General features: G+C 35.1%; 1 long non-coding RNA gene across 1 annotated transcript; it reads right to left on the minus strand.

Annotated features, from left to right (window-relative positions):
* Positions 1-7541: 7541 nt before the first annotated feature.
* Positions 7542-8727, minus strand: LOC150037713 (uncharacterized). Its single transcript, XR_016527905.1, has 2 exons — positions 8439-8727; positions 7542-8291 (listed from the first exon to the last, which is right to left on the minus strand). It is a non-coding gene; the product is annotated as an uncharacterized LOC150037713 (long non-coding RNA).
* Between the last annotated feature and the right edge of the window lie 16449 nt (positions 8728-25176).

Genomic DNA, 25176 nt, shown 5'->3' on the forward strand with positions numbered 1-25176 from the left:
TTATAGATTTCTAAACTTTTAAATGGTTTGTGAAATTTCTAAGATTTTAAAATATTGATTGAATTTTGAATTTTGTATGTAATAAGTCTTTGATATTATATATTTGAAAAGGTAGAATTAAAATATTGGTTGATAACTATTTTGATCTTTTAGAATTAAGTTTATAAATGCTACTTTCACATTAAAGTTTATTTGTTTTGTTATCCAATTTTTACCAATATTTTCAGTAATTATGTCAAATTTTGAAAATTAAAGAAACATGTCTTTATTTTTAAAATTTGACTTATAAATCAAAGGTTTCTTTTTAAAGTGTGAAAAGTATGAAAATTGGAAGATAACAAGGATAAAGTGAAAATTGGAAAAAAAACAAATACAAATTCTAAAAATAAAAAGACTAAAAGCACGATCACTATCAAATGAGATCTAAGTGGATGTTTGTTTCAAATGTTGGAATTGAATGGGTTAGGCATCCTACCCTTATTTGGGAATGGATTTAGGACATTCTTTTCCCATGGGTTTGAAGTGTAAACAACACTATTCAAACCCATGGGTTACCCCTCCTATTTTTCTTTTCATCTAGGAAGTATGTTGACCAACCTCTGGACACCACATTCGCCGTCCACCGTCGGCCAACTTCGTCCTCACCCTCCAACAACCGTTGTTGGCCAACTTCAGTCGCCACCTCAGTGACTGTTGCTGACCAACCTCGGATCGCCACCTCGGTGACTATTATCGGCCGACCTCCAGCCGCCATTGGCCCGCCACCTCGGCGATTGTTGTCAGCCAACCTCCAGTTGCCACCTCGGCGACCATCGTCGGCCAACCTCTGATCGTCACCTCGGCGACCGTCGTTGGCCAACCTTCGAAGTGACCGCCGTTGGCCAACCTCCGGCTGCAACTCCGACCACCATCGACCAACCTCAGACAACTCCCTGTTAGGTTTTATGTCTTAAAACTCGTGGTTTGTAAACAATAAACTTATTCTGGATAAAGTTGTTATTGAATATATGAATTGCTTATTTCGTTTTAGAAATAAATCCAATAAACTAAAAGATCTATGACTATTATATAAGTACTTGAACTTTATGTGGAGACATAAGAGTTGATCAGGTTCGAGTAAATAGTCAAAATGATCTATAGTATACGAATAAGGTTGGGTGCTTTATTCTGGTAAAACTATTGGATGCGGCTCACTCTGTAGTTGTTATAATTTGTTGTAAATTGCTATAAATGAAGTGATCCTGATTCGTTCATGTATTGACATGAGGAACGAGAGCATTCTATGCAATGAGTTTGCATAAGATCGAACCAAGAATTAAGTCACTCTTACTTTACAACGTTGTTTACTGTTTAAGATTGACTATTTCAAAGCGATGACCTAGGTAACTTGACCTTAATCCTGAGCTAACTATAAATTGTGTTTATTCAAGATTATCCTTAAATTTGCATGGGTGAGGGTCGGCTCAACAGTGTCGACTCAATAAGCCTCCCATTTTAGGGGTAAGATCGAGTAGATAGCTGGGGACACTTTTAGGGATAGTAGAGAGGTTGTTCCTTTAAGTGTTGACTCCGGGTCTTGAACAAGGGGCCCCACCCCTCTCATTGGCCTGAAAGGACTCGATTTAGTGACTGGATCACAAACCAATTGTTTATTAGAGGATTAGTGGGACTTAAAGAGCAAGATGTAATCTTGGGGGTAAAACAGCTTTTGACCCAACCGTTATTACGAACAACCTGTGAAGGGTTAACTTGCTAATCATGGTTATATCGAGTGGACATAGTATATCTACAGTGAGGGGAGTGCAACTACTGGGATTTAATGGAGTGACCCGGTAGTTAACGAATGGTGGTTAATTAGGTTACAGAGTTAAGTCGGTTAATCGCGGTTCGTTAGAGCCCATGATCTGTAGGTCCATGAGGTCCCCTACTAACTCATATCAGACTAAACCTTAGAACAGTGTGACAAAATGAACTTGAAGTGTTCAAATTCGATTTTTGGAGAAAAGCGGTAAATATATACGATATATTTAACCTAATGTTTAATTGTGAATTAAACATAAAGAGAGAGAAAATAGACGATATTTAAATAAGATTTAAATATCAATATTATGAATAGTGATTCATATAAATTGGGATTAGTGTTGGATTTAATATGAAATTAAATTAATTAAATTGTTTAATTAATTATTAATTTAATTTTATAATTGATTATTATAATTAATTTTGAAATTAAATGAAATTGGTCAAAATCGCAATAAGAGTCAAATTGTTGACTAGGTAAAAAATGCAATGGAAGTCAAATTCTTGACTTTTGACTTTTGAAAGTTAAAAAGCCAAATTTGTTGACTTTGGAACTTGAGAGTCAAATTTTGACCAAGTTAGTGGAAAGATCAAACATTTGTGAGTGGGAAATTCCAACTATTGAATTGCTAAGCGTTGTCTTCATTTGAATACACTTACCCCACTAAATCCCACTTTGAGTTAGTGGATTTTTTAGTGTCAAATTCTCATCAAGCTTAAAGTTGCATGTTTTGCATGTAATGGTCTTTAAAATGACGTGTTTATTGAATTTCTAAAACTCTTGGCCATAGTGGAATTGGATGAGATTATGTGATAATCTCTTAACAATTTTCTCTCTAAGACTGAACCTTTTTCCTCTCCAAATTATTCACTCACCAGATCCCACCATTCCATTCTAAGGTCGAACAATAGTTGGAAAGACTCTCGTGGTGGTCTACGAACCGTTCGTGAGGAGATTGGAGCTAATTTGGAGAAGATTCAAAGTCTACAAAAGTTGTATTATTTTCCGTTTTTATTTGTTTCTTTTGTATGCTTATATTTGCAATTAACCTAATTAGAGACTTTAAATTTGTTTTTCTTCCGCTACGCATGTGTTCGTTCCATCACCCCTTCCCCCACAGTGGCGAAATTCCTGCCACCAACTCCGTCGGCCAATCTTCGATGATTGCTACTGGCCAACCTTGAAAAACATTAATAAAAACACTTCAATATATAACAAACTAGACAAATTTGTATATAAAAATACTTTTAAGAAATAATTGCAATACATGTATATGTGTTTTTTTTTAATGAGTTTTTATCAAAAGTGTTTCAATAAAAATGAATTTTTGAAAGATATTTTTTTTTCTAAGTCACTCCAAACCCGTCTTTATACTGAAATTGTATATGTCTATTTATTTAGGCTATATGTGTAGAAAACCATAATTTAATTGAATAACATTTTCATTTTCTTCGTCGATCAATTTAATTAGCTCGAAGACTTGAAATCATTTTCTAAACGTAAATATTTAAAATGTTTAAAACAACTTAGCGACCAAATAAAAACTAAAACTAAAAAATTATGATTTCGTATTCATCAAATATAAATTGATAAAAAAATATAATTTTTCACTAATTTAATTTAATATTAAAATACTAGTTTATTTCAATTTTAAGTTAGCATATTATGGCAAAAAAATGATCATTTTGAAATTAGTTAAAGTGGCAAAAGTCTATGAATTATTTCAAAAACTAGTAAAATTAAAATATCAAATTATTAAAATAATGGATTAAATAAAATTATAATTTTAGTTGTCTTTGTTTCAATTTTTTTTTAAAAAAATTATTCTATTTTTTTTGTTTTTTAAACTTAAATATATTAAAATAATTAAGATGAACTTTTCCAAAATATGCATTCCAAACACAGTTTTCTTAAACCTAGGGTACCTAAACCTCTCAACCTTCCAACCTAATCCCCCAAGCTTAGCATTCCAGGCTTAAGATTCCAAACCTATGCGTCAATTGCTCCTTAATGCTATAAAATTGAAATTTTTGAAATTTAGTAGACATATTTTAGTATAACAACTATGGAGATGAAGAATTGAACCTCAAAACTCTAGGATTGAAAGTCATGTCAGTTTGAGTTAAGCTCACTATGACAAAAATTAATAGACTTGCTTTAGACATATTTTAAAATTTAATGACTAGATAGACATAGACCTAAAAGTTTAACAACTAAACGTGCAATTTTATTTTCTTCTTACTTCACTTCCTACAAAAGGAAAAAAAAATCTCCTTGCACCAAATTTCACTTTTTTTTTCTTCGTACAACAATTATACAGATGGATAATTGAACCTCCAAATTGAAGGAAGATGGTATATGTCAATTATCATTAAATTAAGCTCACCCAATTATCCTTCCTTCTATTTATACAAATAAATTATATTGACAGGGTGTTGGCCGGGGGAGGGGGGATTGATATTTGAAGTCAAATCCATGTTTGGCCATTGGAATAAATTCCCAAGATTAAGACTCCAAACTCATGTGTTTGGAATATGTTTTTTTCTAATGAATGTCATAGGTTTGGAATATGCTTTTTTTAATAGTTATCAAACAGGATCTAGATTATTAACCTATGGAACCTAAAATAATCAAACATATCTTCAATGACCTGTGACACATGGCAAAATAAAAAGAGAAAGTAATCTACTCATCACAACAGGTTGCGCTTCCACATTTCAAAAGTTGCTATTCTTCAAAAATTTTGTTTGTTTGTTTTTTTTTAAAAAAATAATATAATTTTAATAAATAATGACAAAAATAGAATTAAAGGAAAAATATCGACAAAAATAAGGTTGAAAAATTGTGGACCCGATGTACGATTTATCTTAAATCTTATACTTGGCATGATTTAAACTCTACGTGGCTCCAAAATTTGCCAAATAGAGATAGGTACACCAGTTCCTCCACTCTCCAAAAATCTCACCAAAATTGGCCTCCCTTTGCACGTTCGATCCCCAAAAATCTCATTCATCTTTTTCTCTCTTTCTTTTCTTTCTTCTTTGTTTCTTCTTCTTCTACTCTTTCTTCTTCAAAAATCTTCCCAACTTTTGACCCTTTTGTTTTCTTCATTTAATTAATTAAAAATTTCATATTCCAATGTCTACGATTGTCAACTTTTTTATTTTCATATTCCAATATCTGTAGCTATCCCTTCGTAAAATTGGTCCTTCGTTTTACTCATTTAATTAATTACAATTTTCATATCCCATATTCCACATTTTTTCCTTCTTTGTTTTCATATTCCAATCCCTTCACCAAAGAAAGAGACGAGGGCCATGTAAGAAAGAAAATTGTAAACAAAAGAAAAAAACTCTTCGACAGGGTTCATGATTTTGGACTCATGGTAGCCACCTAGCAGCCACGTTGGTGGTGACACGATTAATGAAAATCGTGTAATGGGTACACAGTTTTTATCACACCCAAACCCAATCTAGTTTTGTCAATAGTTTGATCTTTAACCTTATTTCTAAAATTTATTTCTTCAACCACTTTATTTTAAAAAAATTTTCTTCGATACCCTATTATTATTATTATTAAAAATTACATTATTCTTGAACTTAAATCATTTCTATCTTCATGCTCTCTACTTCTTTTATCTTCCATCAACCACAATATTCCAAATTAAATGACCTTTAATTCTTTCTCCATGTGTATGTGACATAAGTTTTTTCTTTTAAAAAATATATATTTTTATAATTTTCTCTAAAGACCATCATTTTTTTTAGAAACTAAAGTCCATCAATTAAATAATAAGAATTTAGGATGAAATTGTTAAATATAAAATATAATAAGGAAACAAAAGCTTTGACCAAGATTTTAGAGGTTTTACCATATTCATTCCAAATCGTGCTGTTGAGCCCTAATTTTAGGGATATGAGATTGAAACCCATTCCTAATTAATTGATGATCTATTATGGGAATGTATATATTCATTAAATACACTATATAAAGAAGGAAATAAAATTTAATATATATGGAGAATGTGGGAGAGAACAACAAAGAAGCAAAGAAAATATTTATCTTATTGATTTCAAAGATTCTTAACTTTAAATATTTCCTTTTTCAAATATAGTGTTTGATATTTATTAAGGGATTCAAAACCAATTACACTCACACCTAAATTCAAAGCCATTTAATCTTTACTAAAACACTTTTTCGAATGAATTTGATAGTGAAAATGTATGGTAAAAGAGGAGAAATAAGAAAACAAGAACCAGTGGACGATAATCCCATATTACACTATATTTATTGATTCATTGACTTAGATATAAGCCATCAAACATGAAAAACAGAGGGTAATACAACTATATTTTATGCGTAACTAGTTAAGATTAGAAGGAGTGTTCATGGGTTGAGTTGAGTTGAATTGAAAAACTTTTTAGACCTAATCCAATTATTCGGATAGTAAATTTCTTCAATCTAAATAACTTTATTAAAAAAATGAACTCAATAAAGAACCAAACGTAAATATGTAAAAATCTATATTTAATTATTTTCATATATTGAATTGAGATAAGTAACTTAATTTCAATTTATATAGTGCAAATTTTCTTTCTAAAGTAGAAAGAAACTATTTTAAAGAATTGTTGAAGAATAAATTATTCAAAAAATATTGAAATTAAAATAAATATATGTATAAATAATTGTGTTATAAATAACAAAAAAAAATTAAAAGTTAATAATAAATCCGGGTTGGTTCGAATTGGTTTGGGTTATATTAAGTGAACTCATGGACCAACCCAACCCAACCCATAAAATTTTTATTTATTTGAATCCAACCTAACCCAAATGAATAGATAACCCAATCCAAGGGTTGGGTTGATCGGTTTTTTCAGATTATCGGATTTTTGGAACATCCATAAGAATTAGGTTGTAACTATGGAATATACAAGTGTGGAGTGAAGAATAGATACGGTAACTAAAAAAATAATAACAATTGATTAAAAAATATCTATCTAAATTATAGTAAATATAATAAATATAAAATAGCTCAAGGAAAAAAGCAACTTATTCTTGATTAAAAACGTAAAAGAAAAAGCCAAAACTTGAAAATAGCAAGACAAATATAAAAAGCCAAATAAAAAATCGAAAAAGTAAGATAAAACTATCTAAAACGAAAAGATTGGATAATAATATGAGATTTGAAAAACCAGATCCAAATTTATGATTAAAAAAATTGGGCCTCATAATTTAAGCTGAAGATTCGTATGGAGAGATAGAATTCAAGTTTTTGTGAATTGAATGTTTAATTATAGTGAAATTAAGGAAGTTGTTAAGGGTATTTTTTTGTCATATTTCTTATGATTTTCGTTTTTGCTAATTTCTCAAATAAAACTTTAATTAATGTTAGGGTAAAACTACACTTTTGGTCTCGATGTTTAAAGTTGATGTCCATTAGTCTCTGAAGTTTCAAAAGTGACACTTTATTTCCAATGTATGAAAAATCATTCAAAATGGTCTCCATGTTAAATTGACTATTAATCAACTAACAGAAAAGTGACCTGATATCGATGAGTTGATCAAATTAAGTGATTTAAAAATATTTATCGATTTTCAGTGTATTTAGATTGGGTAACATTTTTTTTCTTTATTTTTTTTTCCCTTTTCCCCTCTCTTTCTTCTCCCGTTCTTCTGTTTAAGTCTAAAATTCCTCCAATTGCTTTGATACCCACATCAATTTTTTCTCACAAGAACAAAATATGAAACCACATTCTAAAAATTTCTACGAAAACAGACTATTACATAATATATGTATTCACTGTTGTTACTTTTTTATCTTTACCGCGTGTGTGTGCACGTGACTACTAAGTTTGTATTTAAGAGAGGATATTCTCATTTTTGGTAGAACAATACGAAATTCCATTTTCCTCTCATTTACGGTGAAAGTATTAGTGTTGGGATGTAAATAACTGTTGCTTCCCATGTCTGCCTCGAATCTACGATCTCCAGGCAGTTGGCGCACACGCACGGCAGTGTTGGAGTGTAATTATGCTCGACAGGAGCATTGTGCCAATGTTGTTATCTCAGCAGGAGCGTACCTACGCTCAGCTGGAGCATTGTAACGCTGACACTTCTATGCTACAATGTAAAGGCCAGTGTTGCAACGCTCTACTGTTACGATCTAACACAAAATTCTATTTTCTACTTCAATTCCAGTCCGATCTTGTTCCAAATTTCTCCAAATTGAAGCCTCCTTCATGACAAACTCTTCACCACGAACGACACGATTTATAGAGTCGATAGTAAGAATTTAAATCCCTAAAACAACGAGCCCTTACAATTTTAAATGATTTAGAGCAGTAAAACTAAGTGCCAATTTTTTAAAATATCCAATTTTGCAAACCACATCCACAATACAGTGTAAAACTCCCCATTCTCTGATTTTAATTTTCAAAAAGAAATTTAAAGACACGATTTGACTCTGATACCAATTGAAGGAGTCAAATTCCTGCAGCGGAAGTGAGCCATCACTTGTTTCAGTGAATTCAATTTTGGAATAACTTAAAATATAGAGAAGAAGCAGTGTAAAGGATAAACAACAACTAAACATACTTTCTTAATTCACAGAGAGGAAAGGGAAAGAGAGAACACTTACTCTTGAAGAAACTATTCTTCACGTTTTTCCTCTCACCGAAAGATCACAAACTCCTCTGCCAAACAGTAGAATCTCTAAAGATGAACACCAACCACAAGAAACTTCCTCACTATTCTCAAGGTGTGAAATCAAGGTAGAGGTTTGGGCTTGCCTTCTTGATTTTTGGTGAAGGAAAAAAAAGGAATTTTCTTGAGAGATCTTACAGAGAGGAAGAAGATGGAGTTGTGTAGAGAACACTCAATTGTGTTTCACTCCTCTGCTTTTTCCTGTATATGAGAGATAAGAGGAGTTATCAAATAACTCCCTTCACAACGTGGAGTTACTTTACAAGTTTATTATATTACATTATTATAATTAAATAAAACTATATTTTATATCACACATAATATATAACCTATAGTTTTATATTATATCACATATAATATAAACTAACTTTATATTCTCTCATATAGCCTATAGTTTCAATATGAATCATATTTACATTAATTTTAACCTATAGTTTTATATGAATCTTATTCGTATAATTAATATTTGAATTATATTCAAATATTTATCTCTCTCATTAAACTTTATATTATAATGTATCCAAATACATTGTATTAATTGTATCTCATATAATTAATTTCATTTAATTAATTTGAACAATTCAAATTAATCCAAAATTAATTAATCCTCAATAAACCCTTATTGAACTAGCAACGGGCTTTATGAACCTACATATTAGAAAATCAAATGATACGAGATTAATTAATTAAAGTCTTTAATTAAATTAATCAACATTCATTAACTGCCTGTCACTCCATTAGAGACCGACAACTACACTCTTCGCACTGTAGATATATTTTTGTGTCTATTGGATATAACCAATCAACAGTAAGTTGACCATTCACAAATTATCGGTAACTATAGTTGGATCAAAATTACCATTTTATCACTGTAGTTACATCTAACTCTTTAAGTACCAATGAGCCCTCAAATGAACAATTAGTCATAGTCCAACCATAACTAGACCCTTCTCTAGCCAGTGAGAGAGTGAGACATCTTATTGTTCAAGACCCGAAATCAATCCTTAAGGGAACAATTTATCTACTTACTTTAACAACGAAAATGAGATGATTTCTTCTTGTGTAGCTGTGTTCCCAGCTCCCCACTCGGACGAATCCCCAAAATGGTAAGCTTATTGCGTCGACAAATCTGGCCAATTTCACCTATATAGATCAAAGGACCGCCATCATAGGCAAAAGTTCACAACTCACTAAGAATTAAGATCAAGTCACCTATGGTCATCCCAATAAAATGTAAATCTCTTCAAGTAACAATGTTATAAAGAGAAACTAATCATTTTGTAGTCCAATTTTACACAAACTCTTTGTATAAAATACCTCCACTCACATGTTTCCACATGAACGATTAGGATCAGATCATTTCTAACAGACTTTACAACAATTGTAACTGTTGGAGATTTGATTGGTTGGTTTTATAATTTTCTCTAAAGCAGTGGTTCTACAAATGTCTCAAATAAAGTATTAACATTCCGTTGTGACATTAGAGTATTTTCCTACAGAATATTTTCCATATCTAGAAATATCCGGTTGTGATATTTAGTCTACTATTTTCCTTTTTGACGCGCGACTTTTTATTCCAAATGAGAACCTATTTCCTTTATTGGATTCGTTTATTTAAAGTGAGTATTGCAGACCATTTAGGGTGGCCGCATTTGTGTAATTGAGCAAGATATTTTTCTATACTCCGACTGAACTATTCTATATCATGTTCTTGGTTGTTTACTCACTATTCTGCTGTACATGTTCTTCATCCGTTGAGTGCAACATTTTGAAGAGTTTCAAGGTTTTAAGGGGAGCCTAAGCCATTACTTCCATAGAAGGAATTCTTAGCCTTGAGGGGAGCCCAAAACTCAGCTTCAGAGAAGGAGTTCTCTGTCTTAAGGGGACCTAAGAGTTGTCGGTGAAGGGAGTTCACTAATCTAATAGGAAGATCAAGTTAAGAGGAGTCTCACACACTGCCGAGTGTCGAAGTATTAGATGTTAATATTAACATACTTAGGGGGAGCCTAAGTTTAATTAAGAGGGAGTCTCACATCTAGGGGGAGCATAGGTGCAAGGTGTTAAACTTTACGTGGGCCACTATAGTAGTTAGTGTATTACAAATAAGTTCTATGTTGTAAATTATTTAACTCTTTAATATTAGTGGATTATCTTTTCTGAGCTTTTTGCCCCCTAGACGTAGGTATTTATCACCGAATTGGGTTACTAACTATTGTGTACCTTTACTTATTTACTTGTTGGTGGTATTTTTGTTATTACAGTTGTTGTTAATGCTTTCTATTTAACATATGTATATTAAGTGACAAGTCATCCTAGCGCTTTTTCAATTGGTACCAGAGAAAGTCGTCTTTATCTCAGGTGCTTCGATCATGGAAGGAATCAAGGAAGGAGGCTCTATCTTTCGTTCACCTGTTCTTGATGTAACAAACTATTCATACTGGAAAGCTTGAATAATTGCCTTTCTAAAGTCTATTGATAGCAAAACTTATAAGGCTATTGTATCTGGATGAACTCATCCTACCATCAAAACTGATGATGGAAATGAAATTTTGAAGTCAAAATCTCAGTGGTCTAGAGAAGAAGATGAAACCTCTTTGAAAAATTCTCCTTGAATACCATATTCAATGGTGTAGATTGCAACATATTCAAATTAATTAACACTTATGTCTCAGATAAGAAGGCATGGGATATATTGTCTATTACATATGAGGAAACATCTAAAGTAAAGATGTCCAGGTTGTAGTTGATGACCTCAAAGTTTGAGCATCTTAGAATACACGAAGAATAATCCATTATTGAATTCAATGTACGTTTCCTAGATGCAAATGAGTCATTTGCTCTTAGATAGAAGATTTCAGAAGAAAAAGTTGTCAGGAAGGTACTTAGATCTCTACCCAAGAGATTTGACATGAAAGTCATGATCATTGAGGAAGCTCAAGATATAAAAAAGTTAAGAGTAGACGAATTATTTAACTCCTTACTCACTTTTGAAATGTCCCTGGATGGGAAAGTTGAAAAGAAAAATAAGGGAATTACCCTTCAATCTGCGGTTAAAAAAGAGTTGGTGAGTGACAGTAGAGAATTAGAAAATTCTCTTGTTGAATCGATTGCTTTCCTTTCAAAATATGGGCTAAAATGTTTCAGTAAGAGATCTGACTCTTATAATAATAAGTCTTATGGTTATACTCCTCCCAATCAATGTAGATCTCAAAATAGTAAAAAGGATTCTGACAAGTCAGACAATCTACTTCACACAAGGAAAAGAATTTCAAATGTTAAGTGTGTGGTGGATTTGATCATATACAGGCTGAATGTCCCACTATTCTGAAGAGATATAGCAAATGATATGTATTAGCTTTGTCTAATACTGAATTCGAAGATAGAAATGATTTAGAGGATGATGTCAAAGCCTTTGTTAGTAACATCTCCTTGAACACCTCATCATGTGATCTTTCTGAATATGATGTGTAAGCAAAGACCGATCATGATGTTGAGATTGGTGTCCTAATTCTCCCAAAGTTTCGTAGTTTGTAAACTTTGTACTCATTGTTATTAATAAAATAAGAGTTATTTTATTTGCATTTACTCATATCCAATAAACAAATATCCGTGGTTATTGCATGTAAACTTAAGCATGTATATGAGATATACAAGTGGATCATGCCTTAAGTAATAACTTAAAAGGTCTGTAGTATAAGGATAAAGGAGGGATACCTTATCCTAATGACAATACAGGTATGACCCGCTTTGTTGGTATTTACAAGTGTTGTAAACTATTACAGATGGTCTGATCCTGACCATTCATGTGGATACATGTAAGTGGAGGTGTCCTATACAAAGAGTTTGTATAAGACCGGACATGAGATGATTTGTCTCTTTATATAACGTCGTTGATAATTGAGACTTACATCTCACTTAAACAACCATAGGTGACATGACCTTAATCTTGAGTGTTTTGGGAACTCCTGCCTATGAGGAGTATGACAGGTCCTTTGATTAGTATGGGTGAGAATGGCCAAATTTCCAACTTAACAAGCCTATCTTTTTGGGGATTTTTCTGATTGGGGAGCTGGTAACTCAGTTACACAAGACGAAATTCACTCCTTCCCCGAAACAGGGGCAAGTAAATAGATTACTCTCTTAAGAGCTGATTTCAGGTATTGAACATAGTAGCCACATCCCCTCTTTAAAAGAGAGGACCTAGTCATAGTAGGATTATGACTTGTTCATTAGAGGAATTAGTGGTACTTAAGGAGTTAGATGTAACTACAGGGACGGAACGATAAATTAGCCCAACTGTACTTACGAGCGATCTATGAAGGGTTATCGCACCGTTGATTGATTGATATGGACACAGAAATATATTTGTAGTGAGAAGAGTACAACTGTCGGTCTTTAGTGGAGTGTCCGACAATTAACGGATGGTGGATCCCGTGACTAAAGAATTTAGGCAGTTATTCACGTACAGTTGGAGCTTCAAGCTACAAGTTCATAACCCTTGGTAGCTCAATGGATTCAAGTTGAGAATCAGTTCTTGGGGCTAGTTTGAAGTGTTCAAATTAACAAGAGAAAATTCAATTATATATGATATAATTGGTGTGATGTATGAGATACATCAAGTTGAGGAATTAATGTAAATATGATTTACATTAAGTACCATAAAATAGAAAAAGAACTATGGTTTGTATGTTTCATGAGATGAAATATTAAAACTATAGGTTATAAATATAATATGGTAAGTTGGTTATCATATTTATTTATAATATATTAATTATATGATAATTAATTTCTTTTTCTCTAATAATCGATTGAGTGAGAGGTTATTAGTGGTTTTATAATAATCGTGAGATAAAAAGGAAAATTTTTTTCTTAAAATTATAGAGTTGTCTCATTCGGAAAGAACTCACGGATTAAGTTATCAAGTGAAAAAGTTTCACTAAGCAACAGCTAACAGAGACTAAACGATCATGCAACTTTGACTATACAATAATCATTCAGCTGATCGTAGCTAAACGATCGAGTGGCTAAGTCTATACGATAGGCTGCTGTTTACTACACGATCGAACACTTTGTCTATACGATTGACCGCATCTTATCTCTCACTTGCTCAATCGTCTACTCGATCATAGTCCTCCAGTCTCTTCTTTAAGGCAAGATCATACAGAGCCCATAACTTCTGGATTCTCACACTAAAAATACCAAGGTAACCATTGTGGTGGTGTCCTTACTCAGTTCTTGTTTATTGTACGTGTTGTTGGCCATTCGTTGGGTTCGTGTTCGTTGACTGTACCGGTCGTTGCGTTTGAGTGCTGTTCTTGGACGCTTGGAGATTGATCGAGGGATTCTTGAAGAATGTTTCTTCAAAGGTACACATACTCTATCCCTTGTATCATCCTTTTTTTGGGGTTGATTCCTTAAAGTCTCGTGTCTTGTAGTTTGTAAATAGTTTGTATGAACGCTTGTGATGTATAATATATGATATTTTATTTCACATCTTGTTTTTGCTCAATTGATTGTTTTATTTGCTTTACCACAAACTAATAAACCTAAAATCCCTGGTTATCTTGATGTAACTTAAGCATGTATGTGGTGACATACAAGTGGATCATGTCTTAAGGGATAACCAAAATGGTCTGTAGTATATGGATATAAGAGGGAAACCTTATCCTGGTAACGCTATGGATGTGACCCGCTTTGTGGAACAGTTACAAGTATTGTGACTTGTCACAGATGGTCTGATCCTGATCATTCGTGTAGGGGACATGCGAGCGGGGGCGTCCTATACAAAGAGTTTGTATAAGACCTGACCACGAAGTGTAAACATCTCATTATATAACACCGTTCATGACAGAGACTTCACTTCACTAGGATGACCATAGGTAACATGACCTCAATCTTGAGTGAGTTTGGAACTCCTGCCATTGAGGGTGGTCCTTTGATTTACATGGATAGAAGTGGCTAGGTCGCTGACTCAAACCTACCACTTTGGGGATTCGTCTGATTTGGGTGCTGGGAACTCAACTACACAAGATGGAATTCACTCCTTCTCCGATGTAGAGACAAGTAGATAGATAGCTTCCTTAAGGGCTGATTCCAGGGCTTAAACGATGTGGCGCCATACACCTTCTCTTGGCCCGAGAGGTGTTCACATATAGTTGGACTATGTTATATTGTTCATTAGAGGGATCATTGGTACTTAAGAAATGAGATGTAACTACAATGGCAAAACGATAAATTGGCTCAGCTGTACTTACGAGCATTTGTGAAGGGTCATCGTACTCATGATTGGTTATATCCGATGGACATAGATATAACCAATCATGTACCGTTGGAGCTTTGAGCCATAGGTCTATAAGGTCCCCTTGGTAGCTTGGATAAAGTTGAGGATCAGTTTTTGGGTTAGTTTGAAATGTTCAAATTGACAAGAGGGAGTTCGATTATATATGATATAATTGACTAAATGTATGAGATACATTATTTTTGGAGGAAATTGGATATAAATATAATTTATATCAAGGAGAGGAGAAAATACTATAGTAGATATATGATATCAAACTATAGGTTAAGAATATAATTTGATTATATTAATTAATTAATTAATTAGGCGTTTATGAGATAATTGGCCAAGTATTTCTCCGGAATCTTGCGAAAGTGGGAAGATTGAATTTAGTTCTTGTAACTGAAGAATAAAAATGAAAATTGTTTTCATTTTGCAACACACAAAAACGCACAAGAAAATCGCTCACGGTGTGAATCTATACGATCGTTTAGCGTTGAGAGCCTATGCGATAGCGCCCATCGTCCTAAACGATCGCACACCAGTGCACTAAACGGTCACTTAGCACGTCAAGCAGACTTAAACGGTCATTTACCTTTTGCTAGACGATCGCTTAGCAAAACCTACACGATCGTGTACTTTTTTCTAAACGACAAGCATCAGACTATACGATAGTCTTCTACTATCTCCCACTTGCTTGTTCGTTCTACACAATCGTATTTTCCTCCTTCCCTCTACCAATTCCATCAAATTGCACCCTTTGGATTCTCACTCCGAGAATACTAAGGGCTTCGAGTGGTGGTGTCGTCCCCGGTTGCCTCGATTGCTGTTGATTCGTGCACTGTTGATCGTGTAGACGACTGTGGTGCTGGTAGGCGACTGTTTGATGGACGATAAGAAGCGTAGAGGAGTCTGCTTCCGCTGACTGAGTTTGATTGAAGAAAGTCTTCAACTGGTACGTTTCTCTTGGTCTATTGTATTTAATCGTTAAAGCATGCCAGTAATTAGTGTTTCAATGCATATCTGTTTGTTTGAATGTATACAAGGTAATTTTGTCACAATGAAATCAGAAAGATCCGCTTCCGCTCATGGATACTCTTGTTTAAGAGTCCCTTCAATTGGTATCAGAACCAGGTTGCTGAAAATCCAATTTCATTGATACAAAGAATTGCATATGCATTCACGGTGGGTGCAACATATCTACTCTTCGTTTAATTGTTAAATTGTTTGTGGATGTGCGGATTAATGGAGTTTTCTGGTATGAAACCTCAGTTTGATTAATTCTTTTACATTTTCGATTAATTGTAAAGGCCCCTACGTTTTTGGGCATAATTAATTATTATCGAGTCTGTAATTCACAGTTAGTTTGAGTTGTGAGTCGTTCGTGAAGAAGTTCGGAGCAAGGGTTGTTGTTCTTCGAAGAAAAAGACTATCAAGAGTTGATTGGGTCGTGTAGACGATGGGGTAGGCGATCGCTGAGTATTGGATGCTCGGGAGTCATTTGACGTGTGCACGCACTAGACGATCATTTAGCTCAGTAAGCTTCATCGTTTAGTAACTGACTAAACGATCGCAGAGTAAATTGCATGGTAAATCGTTTACCTCTTCGCGTGCTTAGATGACAACGAGGCTGCGAAACCTGTTCATCTAGATGATCAGGTTTCTAGATGATCAGGTTTCGCAGCCTCGTTGTCATCTAAGCGATCGTTTAGCAATTTCGTGCTATCGTCTAGTATGTGCTATGCGATCGTTTACCTACAGCGTATACTAAACAATGGAGCTTCGCCCGGCGGTTCAAGACTCGGTTCGCCTGTGAATTGTTTGCTCGATGGAAAATATAATAGATAGAATTATTTCACTCCGGTTTTGTAAAGATTCATCCCGGTCCATTAATCTTTGGTTTATACATGAGATGTATGGTTCATTTATATGTCATATGGTCTGCACTTATAGAAAATCCCACCTTAGGTTATGCATTGGTCATGCATCATCTTTTTATTATAAATGTTATAATTTAGAGAAACATGATTTAATTATGTAAGAGCATACTCATGCATCATATAATATAAGAGTTATATTTATGCATTCATAAAAAGCATTGACATGCATCATCTTTATAATATAATTTTTATAGTATAAGGGTGTATGGAAAGCATGTTTGCTTGGTTATTACGTGTATATAAAAGTTATGTATAGTAATGATCGGACATTGTATGAAGCATGAAACATAGGTTTCTTTATAAGCATTATAAACACCTAGTAATGCGCAATGTATTTTAGTTGTTTCTTTTTAAAGGTTAAAGAGAAATTAGAACTAAAAGCAATAAGAAAGACATGCATACTGACTTAGGTTTAATTCATGGTTTTAAAATGTTTAAAACTTGGATGACATAGACCTAAGATCACGGTTCTAATTAGCAACCCTTAGGCTTTAATCTTTTAATCAGTTTAATAAGATTAAATTGGCTAATAAAAAGTTAAAGTGTAGCAAATCTATCTATAAGGGACCTTTTGATGGAAAACGTAACACCCTTACCTGGGAACCTACCTGGAAAGGTGAATTAGATAGATTTGATGCATGCATGCAGGTTAAGAACAGTCCATTAAAGTGTTTAAATGTGACTACTTGAGCTTGTTATTTCACAGACAAAAGTTATTTATGAGCGGACTTTAAAAAGATGACTTAGACTAAAATTAGTAGTCGGATTGTTTAGGTTAATGAACCCCGAGGTAAAACATTCAGTGGGAGGTACTTGGGGCATATGATGCTTCATTTAAACCTTTCATGTTTCTCCTATATAGTTCACATCGTGAGATCTACCCTCGGCCTCGTGGCACCCTAGGAGTGTCCCTTTAAAGGATGGTGTTTGGGTAGGTCAATATCAAGGTGGATGGAAAGAGTGTTTATAGTAAGTGGAACTGAGAAGTGCGACAACATATCCTACAATCTCCCTCGTTGGATTGAATAAAGTTATTGCGCATCGCCTCGAGGCACCTTGGGAGTGTCCCCCTATAGAATGAAGGTTTTTGTGTTTCTTTATTTGATCTCCTGAAAGAGGATAAAGTTATTTAGTCTCTTGTCCTAATCTGCTTCTTCCCTACGGTAGGCTCATTAGGGCGGGACTCTGGCACCGAAAGTGAGGGGTCACATTTACGCGAAATTTTTAAACGTTACCAATTCTGGACCAAATAAATGGTGGCTGTTAGGTTCAGTTCCAAGAGTTGGTTCTGCCAAATGGTTGAAAAGGTCTCATCCCAATGAAGGGGCATCTGATCACCCTACCGGTGACGTTTGTCCTGCCTTGCTGGGGCATCATTGCAAACTAGAAGTCTTTAACACTTAGGGTACTTGAAACTGTTTTGCAAATTAATTGGATAAAATGTGGTTTAGCGAAATCTAATAAAAGTTTTGTTCGTTTTTCAGCAACAAGTTTTTTAAAATGGCCACAACTACTTTAGCATTGCTTAGTGCCGAGAAACTAACTGGCGATAATTTTTCAACATAGAAACACATGATCACGACTATTCTAATCATTGAGGATCTCATGTTTGCTCTTACGGAGGTCTGTCCTCCTATTTGACCTCCAAATGTTGCTCGAAATGTTCGGGAGGCATACGAACGATGGACACGGGCAAATGAGAAGGCCCGAGCCTATATCTTAGAAATTCTTAATGACGTCTGGTCAAGAAGCATGATCCCATGGTCTCAGCGCGTGAGATCATGGAGTCCTTACGGGGGATGTTTGGACAACCGTCTGAACAACTCAAACATGAGGCTCTTAAGTATATATTCAGCTCCAAAATGGAAGAAGGAACCTTTGTTCATGAACATATACTTAACATGATGGTCCACTTCAATGTGGCGGAGTCGAATGGGTCTACCATTGATGAGGGCAGCCAGGTTAGCATAATCCTGGATTCTTTGCTGGAGAGATTCCTACACTTTGTTAGTAATGTGATTATTAACAAAGTGAAATATAACCTTACAACTCTCCACAACGAGTTGTAGACCTACCAATATTTACTGAAAAGTAAGGAGAGGAAGAAGGTTAAGGCAAATGTTGCTTCATCTTCAAAGACGTTCCATAGAGGTTCGACCTCAGGAATGAAGTTTGTATCTTCTACTTCTAACTCTGCAAAAGAGAAGAAGAAGAAAGGTGGTAAGAGGAAAGGGAAGGCACCTGCTAACCCGCCACCTGTCGCCCCAAGAAGGCGTACGCTGCCGGTTGAAAAAGGAAAATTTTTCCACTGCAATCAAGATGGACAGTGGAAGAAGAACCGTCCTCGCTGGCTGAAGGAAAGAAAGGCCGCCAAGGCTAAGGCCAAGGTAGATAAAAGTAAATATGATTTACTTGTACTTGAAATATGTTTAGTGAAGAATGATGATTCTGCCTAGATGATTGATTCGGGTGCCACTAATCACGTTTGTTCTTCTCTTCAGGGGATTAGATCTTGGCGCCAACTGGAGGCTGGTGAGATGACGATGCGAGTAGGCACCGAGCTCGTCGTCCCAGCTATGGCAATGTGAGGGATCTAGTTATCTTCACAGAATAGGTGTCTAGTTTTACATGATGTATATATTGTTCCTGAACTAAAGAGGAACCTTATTTATGTAAAGTGCTTGTTATAATGTAAATACACTCTTTCTTTTAATGTAGATAAAATGTTTATTCATAAAGATGGTGTTAATATTTGTACAACGTATCTAGAAAGTAACTTGTATGTGCTAAGACCGTTAGCCATAAGTTCCCTCCATAATACAGAATTGTTTAAAATTGCCGTAACTTAATCTAAACATCAACGAATTTCTCCAAAAGAAAATGCCCAACTTTGGCACCTTCGATTAGGGCACATCAATCTTAATAGGATTGAGAGATTGATGAAGAATGGACTTCTAAGTGAGTTAGAAGAAAATTCTTTACCGGTGTGTGAATCTTGCCTTGAGGGTAAGATGACTAAAAGACCTTTTACTGGAAAAGGTTATGCCTCTTGAGTTAGTACATTATGACCTTTGTGGTCTTATGAATGTGCGAGCTCGAGGTGGCTATAAGTATTTTATCAGTTTTACTGATGATTACTCTAGGTATGGGTATGTTTTTCTTATGCAATAGAAGTCTGAATCCTTTGAAAAGTTCAAAGAGTTCAAGGCTGAAATTGAAAACGTATTGGATAGATGGATTAAAACACTTCGATTGGATCGAGGTGGAGAGTTTTTGGACTCGGCATTCCAGGACTAATTGATAGAACATGGAATCGTTTTCCAACTTTCAGCACCGAGTACACCTCAACAGAATGGTGTAGCGGAGAGGAGAAATAGAACCTTGTTGGACATGGTTCATTTGATGATGAGTTACGCTTCCTTACCAAACTCGTTTTAAGGTTTCGCAGTGGAGATTGCGGTATACATACTCAACTGTGTTCCTTCCAAGTGTGTTACGAGAACACCTCTCGTAATTTGTAAACCTTGTACACATTATTATTAATAAAATAAGAGTAATTTTATTTGCATTTACTCATATCCAATAAACAAAGAATCATGGTTATTGTATGTAAACTTAAGCATGTATATGAGATATACAAGTGGATCATGCCTTAAGTAATAATCTAAAAGGTCTGTATGCTTCCTATGGTGGGGTTTTAAATCTACATGACATACTGTATGCACATAAGAGATTTATTTAATTATAACATACATCACATGCATAAATAATTAAACACTAAATGATATGATTTTAGTTTTGGCAAAAACAAGCAAACAAAAACCTAATTATTACAAAACAGCTTTTGAATGCTACCGGACTGCTCGAACTACTCCAAAATGAATCCAAACAGCTTGAACTGGACCCGAATCCTCTAAAATGGACCAGCCAAGAACCATTTGAGGCTGAACCAGACTGGACTTCAAGAGAATCGGTCGAACCGGCTGTTCTCGCTCCATGCTCAATATCTCGCTAAGGCTTATGATTTAGCATTAACGACCATCGTCATGCGTTTGCCTGATCGTTTAGTGTTCGTGTGATCGTGTAGCAGCAACGCATGGCGCCTGACCAAACTACACGATCGTGTAGTGTCTTCCTTCTATCACATAGTGTCATCGTATAGTGTTGGACAACGCTACACGATCGCTTAGTGTCTAACACTATCATGCAGCTCCATCATCTAACACCAGAAAAATACTACATGATCGCTTAACGCCATCATCTAATGCTTGAAGTTGATCATTTAGCGCTTGCACAAAGGTAAGCGATCGTGTAGTGTTATTGCATAGCACCTCGATGCATCGCTTAGTTTCCGCACAAAAGTAAACGATTGTATAGTGCTATCGCATAGCTTTACAACGCCTCGTTTAGCTTCAACCCGAAGCTACATGATCGTGTAGTGCTATTGTATAACAATACAACACATCATTTAGTTCTCACATGTATATGATCGTCTAGCGTACAACACTTCATCGTTCAACACTCAAAGCTACACGATCATCTAGCTTTTCTTCACATCGTTTAGTGCCTGAAGCTAAACGATTGTTTAGCACTGAACCTCAACAACGATATGAACAGAGGCTGATAAACTAGAATATGCAATGCGGTCTCTTCACTTGTTTCTTCGATTACAGCATAATTTCAACTCTAATGACTCCAAAAAAATTACAGACTCTTAGGAACACATAAGCTCATCAAGCAAGAGCCAATTACAAATTTAAATGAGAAATCAAAGAGAAATTAAAAGCCAAAACTAAAAAAACCATATCATTACAGCAGTTTCATATAACTCATATAAAAAACCCACCACACCAAAATTAAACCGAATTGAATGCTTATATGATGCTCTGATACCAATTGTTGGAATGTATTAGCACGCAGTAGAAGCGACGGGGATCGATATGAAGGAACTCTTTAACAAAGAGCATACATGAGCACGTTCAGATCTTTCCGATTTCATTATGACCGAAATACCACACACACATTCTAACAAATAGTTATGCAATTAAACATTAATTAACAGCATGCTTTTATAAATAAAATACAAATGATTGAGTTTACATACTAGTTGAAGACTCTCTTCACTTCGAACTCAACGTAGCAGAAGCTACCCTCTACGATCTTTATCGCTCAACAAAACAATCGACTACGACAGCACGATCATCTACACCAACGATAGCAACACGAACAAGCACGAGCAAGTAGGAGTGGGGACGACACCACCACTTAGATCCCTTGGTATTCTCGAAGTGAGAATCCAAAGCGTGGTCTTTGGTGAATTTGGTAGAGGTAGAAGGAATGGGTTGATCGTGTAGACGATAAACAAGTGAGAGAGAAGGCTATCGTATAGCGGATGCTTATCGTTTAGAGAAAGCTACATGACCGTGTAGGTTTTAGTAAGCGATCGTTTAGTAAAATGTAAACGATCGTTTAGAAAAAATGGCACGCTAGGCAGTCGTTTAGAAAAGCTAAGCGATCGTTTAGAGAAAAGCGTGCGCTCGTTTAGAACCTGGGTGTGCGATCGTTTAAGCGATGGGGTTCTATCGTATAGGTTCTCAGCTAAACAATCAAGACGTTTTCACACCACGAGCGATTTTTACGAACCTTTTGCAAAATGAAACAAAATTTCATTTTATTCTTTAGTTACAATAACCGAATATTGAATTTCCCACTAACGCACGATCGAGGAGAAGATTTCAGCCAATTATCACATAATTAACCAATTTAATTAATAAATGAATACAATCATATTATATTCTTACTTTATAGTTTGATATCATATATCTACTATAGTAATTTCTCCTCCACTTGATATAAATCATATTTATATCTAATTTCCTCCAAAATAATGTATCTCATATATTTAGTCAATTATATCATATATAATTAACCAGTTCAGTTATATCATACATAATCGAACTCTCTCTTGTCAATTTGAACATTTCAAACTGACCTAAAAACTGATTCTCGACTTTATCCAAGCTACTTAGATCAGTGGCTCGAAGCTCCAACGGTACGTGAATAGCGACTAAACTCTTTAGCCATGAGATCCACCATCCGTTAACTGTCAGACATTCCACTGAAGACCAACAATTGAACTCTTCTTACCACAGATATATTTCTGCTCCATCAAATATAACCAATCATGAGTATGATGACCTTTCACAGATCCTCGTAAGTACAGCTGGGCCAATGTACCATTTTGTCACTGTAGTTACATCTCACTCTTTAAGTACCATTGATTCCTCTACTGAATAATACAACATAGTCCAACTATGTGTGAACACCTCTCGGGCTAAGAGAAGGTGTGTGGCACCACATCATTCAAGCCCTGGAATCAGCCCTTAAGGGAGCTATCTATCTACTTACCCCTGCCTCGGGGAAGGAGTGAATTCCATCTTGTGTAGCTGAGTTCTCAGCTCCCAAATCAGACGAATCCCCAAAATGGTAGGTTTGAATCGGCGACCTGGCCACTCACCCATACAAATCAAAGGACCGCTCTCAATGGTAGGAGTTCCCAATTCACTAAGGATTGAGGTCATGTTACCTATGGTCATCCTAGTGAAGTGAAGTCTCTGTCATGAATGGTGTTATATAACGAGATGTTAACACTTCTTGGTCAGGTCTTATAAAAAATTTTTGTATAGGACACCCCCACTCGCATGTCCCCTACACGAATGATCAGGATTAGACCATCTGTGACAAGTACAAATAGTAACACCATCTTTATGAATAAACGCTTTATCTACATTGAAAGAAACAATGTATTTACATTGTAACAAACACTTTACAGAAACAAGGTTCCTCTTAAGTTTGGGAACAATATGTGCCTCATTCAAAACTAGAAACCTATTCTGTAAAGCTAACTGGAGCCCTCAGATTAGATCCTGGCGACAGCTAGAGGTTGGTGAGACGACGTGCCCGGTACCTACTCGCATGTCATTTAGGCTGGCCAAGATGTAAGCTCGAGGCTTCTCGTTCTCCCGTTTCCATTTCTCATATGCCTCTCAAACATTTCGAGCGACGGTTTGAGTTGGAATAGGAGGACCCTCCTTCGTAAGGACGAACCGGAGGTCATCGATGATAAGTTTGTGTTTATCGTGTTTTTCCAACTAGCGTAGTTATCGCCAGTCAACTTATCGACGGTGAAAAGAGCTAAAGTAGCGGTTGCCATTTTAAAAGTTGTTGAAAACAAGAACAAACTTAAAAAGTCTATTTTGCATTACCACTTTTAACATCAATTTTAGGTTTTAGCAAAATAGTTCTAATGTACCCTAAGTGAAATGACATCTATTTTGCAATGATGCCCCAGCAAGGCAGGACAAATGTCACCGTTGGGGTGATCAAGTGCCCTTTCACTGGATGAGACATTCTCAACCATTAGACAGAAACAGCTCTTGTAACTGTCTCTAACAGTCACCATTTTTCAATCCAGAATTTGTTAACAACCTTAACAATTTTGCGTAAGTGTAACCCCTCACTTTAGGCCCTAGAGTCCTGCCCAAATACGTCCACCATAGGGAAAAATAGATTAGGACAAGAGACTAAAGCAACCTTATCCTTTTCAAGAGATCAAATAAAGAGTTGTGCAAATACTTCCATCCTTTAGAGAGACACTTCCAGGTGTGCCTCGATGTGATGAACAAAAACGTTATCTAACCTAATGAGAGAGACCGTGGGATATGTGGTCATACATCCCGCTCCCACTTACTATGAACATTCTCTTCATTCACCTTGGTATTGACCTATCTAACACCTTCCTTTAGGGGAACATTCCCAGGGTGCCTCGAAGCCGATGATAGATCTCACGATGTGAACTTTTAGGGAGAAACATGTAGGTTTAAGTGAAGTCTCATATACTCCAAGTACTTCCCACTGAATGTTCTACCTAGAGTTTCATTAACTTAGACAATCAGGCTACCGATTTTATCTAAGTTAGAGTTTAATTTGCTAAAAAAAAACTCTTGCTTTTGATAATTAAACAAGTTCGAATCAAGTCTTATGAAACATTTTAATAGATTATCATCAAATTTGCATGCATGTAGCAAATCTATCTAATTCACTTTTCCAGGTAGGTTCCCAGGTAGGGATGTTTCGTTTCCGTCAGCTTAAATATCCCAGCCTAGATAGAACCCACCTTAGAAAAAAAGGTCCCTTATAGATAGATTTGATACATATTTAATCTTTTATTAATCAATTTAATCCTATTAAACCGATTAAGAGATTAAATTTAGGTTTCTAATCACATTAGAACCGTGATCTTAGGTCTATCTTAATCAAATTTTAAAACTCTTTTAAAACGTGATTTAAGCCTAAGATGTCTTTCTTATTGATTTTTATGGGTGGAAAAGGGAGAGTAAATATGCGTGCATCTTATGATATGCGTTGATCTCCATGTATCGATGGTCATGCGTTGG

This window comes from Benincasa hispida, chromosome 2 (genome assembly GCF_027475165.1).
Source record: "Benincasa hispida cultivar pf3 chromosome 2, pf3_genome.v1.1, whole genome shotgun sequence".
NCBI lineage: Eukaryota > Viridiplantae > Streptophyta > Magnoliopsida > Cucurbitales > Cucurbitaceae > Benincasa > Benincasa hispida.